The sequence below is a fragment of the Asparagus officinalis genome, unplaced genomic scaffold (genome assembly GCF_001876935.1).
Source record: "Asparagus officinalis unplaced genomic scaffold, Aspof.V1 AsparagusV1_Un480, whole genome shotgun sequence".
In the NCBI taxonomy this organism is placed as follows: domain Eukaryota; kingdom Viridiplantae; phylum Streptophyta; class Magnoliopsida; order Asparagales; family Asparagaceae; genus Asparagus; species Asparagus officinalis.
In genome coordinates this window covers 25,118-27,780 of record NW_017972745.1, presented here as the reverse complement: position 1 = coordinate 27,780, position 2,663 = coordinate 25,118, and positions in this window count along the sequence as shown.

Below are 2,663 nucleotides of genomic sequence, written 5' to 3'. Positions count from 1 at the left end.
GCGGTACTTGTCGATCCTCTTGTCGAAGACGACAAGCTACGATCCCACTCGACTAGCTATTCGTTACTTTGCGGGGTCGACTAGAGAGGTGTTGCTTCTCAGCCAAGCCAAATGATGACTTCAACCTCGAGCCTCTCCCATTGACAACGTGTCAACATCACATTTAATGCTTGGTAGGCGCCATATGCCTCTAGCCTCAATAGTCTTCATGACTTGTCGGACCACGTCGGCACCTCCATGCCTTAGATCACTTTGCATTCAATGCCGAGGTAACCTCTCTCTCCCACTCGTCGGTCTACACGTGTAAAGTAGGTGCTGACGCAGCCGCCAGCCCATACTTATTTACCGTCATCCTGTGCTCGGCCGAAATGACGGCTCAACCCCTTATACCACCAGTATAAATAGAAGTACTATTCTAACATAGAGATGACTTTTTTCTACTTTTGGATCTCTGATGTAAGCTCAATGAAGCTATTTTCATGCTATCTTAAGCAAATCCACTGCACTAAAGAAATTATGCAGTTCTTCATTTGCCTACTCAAGTTCACTAGCTGACTTGATCGTCGGAGGTATAACGGGGGAACCAAGCTTCGTCCTCTCACGAATTTCAACTTGAGCATGCCGGAAGCTACTAGACTCAAGACCAGATATTCGGAGAAGTGAGGGGCCCCTCATCAACCTCATCCGCATCACATATATTCACTGTTTGATTATTTAACCATCAACAAAATCTTTTGTTGTTTTCAAGGATAATAATTTTTAAGAATAGTTTTACCAAACAACTTAACTAATGTTGAAAACCGCTTTTAATATATAATTATCACATAATTATTTTTAGCAGCTTATATAAATTGATTCTGTGAGTTTACTTATAGCAAGTTATTATGAGCTCTAGCGATACCGAACTGTCCCAACTGTTAGACACATGTGGATATTTTGCTAAATTTTCTCTCTAAACAAAAGAAACATTCACACAGATGCAAATTACAAATAGCAAGGTAGTTATATGAGAAATAAAAAAATAAAAATAAAAATAAAAAGCCCTTTTCAAACTCTTTTAACTTTTCCTTTGTCCGTAGTCTCCTTCTCTAGAGTGTTTGACTGATCCTCTCCTCTCCCCCTTCCCCCATCACGCTTCCCCATCTCAACGCGCTTTCTTCAAATCAGTTCGATTTTCAATTAACAACTTAACCCCACTGTTAATCACTAGGTATTTTCCATATTGGCCCTTCACATCTTTAATATTTTTAAACAAGTCCATCGAGTCAGTACAAGTTTTTATATTTTCTCTTGCAGCCTGTTAGTTTTTCTACATTAGTCCGTGTGACAGTCAATTCTGTTGAAATTTGCTGACTCAGATTAGATTTGTTGTTAAAACATGGCGAATTAAAATATTTATTCCCAATTAGTTATTGTTAATGTCGTTTAGTGTTCTGCGAGAAAGAATAGAGCTCTTGTAAAATGGGTGAGAGAAAGAAAGAGAAATGGTTTTTGTTAACAAGTGCCAACTTATTAGTCTTGGAGTCAATCACGAATAATAACATTTTTTGTTTTGAAGTTGAGAGTTATTCAGAGTTATTCTGACAATTACTATCAATTTCAATCTATAAAATACTTTTATAATACTTTTATTTCTTCAATAATTGAATTCAATTATTATTTGTAGGTTTAAGAGCATGTACATTTAAGTTAATTCAATTATTATTTGTAGGTTTAAGAGTATGTATAGTTTGTTCAATGCATTAATTACCTCGTAACTGTACCCATAATTCCTTTCTATCTCCGAGGATAACGGGGTGGTTGAAAGGGTAAGTAGTTATTATTCTTAACAAGCGCCATGGGGGCACTTGTTAGCGAAACCCAAGAGGAATTGATATATTTGAGTTTAAATGATATAAGCTTAATGCTGTCTTTGGATGGAGCGTAGAGAAGGGAAGGGGAAGAGAAATTTGAACTTAACTTTGTTTGGGAGTTTTATTGGGAGGGTATGTAGAGGAGGAAAACGACGGGAAAATTTATACTAAAATCTTACACCCCAAATTGTGGGGTAAATAAGAAAAATAAGAAATTGATAAGTTTCATTCCTTTCCCTCCTCTTCTTTTCCTTTTCTTATTGAGCTCCCAAACGCAACATAAATGTGTTTAAAGAGAAGGGTTTGCTTTGAAGTAGCTTAAACAATAAGGACAATGATTTAAGGACCCAAAATATAGAACAAATGGAGGGAACATGTGATGTGTCCCCTCCCTATTGCATAATGAGTTGGCATGACCAATGACCAACTCATTATGCAATAGGGAGGGGGACACCTCACTTGTCCCCTCCATTGGTCCCATATTTTGGGTCCCCGTAGCAGCACTCAAACAACAAATGGATACAATCAGGGAACCCATGATAATAAAACATTTAAATAAACGGCACTCAAGTAAAGCCGTACCTGAGTAGAGGGCGAGATTTGAAGCGCCTAACGGGAAATGCGTAGATAAAATGATTTTGTTTAAACTTTTGAGGGGCTAATTTAGAAAAAAGAGAAACGGAAGGGGGGTAACCGCTAATTTTATACGCCCATTTCCGGCTAATTAATTTGCTCTTCCGTCTTCCGTCTTCCTCGAACAGGACACCCCCCCCCCATTTCGCAAAATGCCAAAAGTACCGCCGTCTCGCC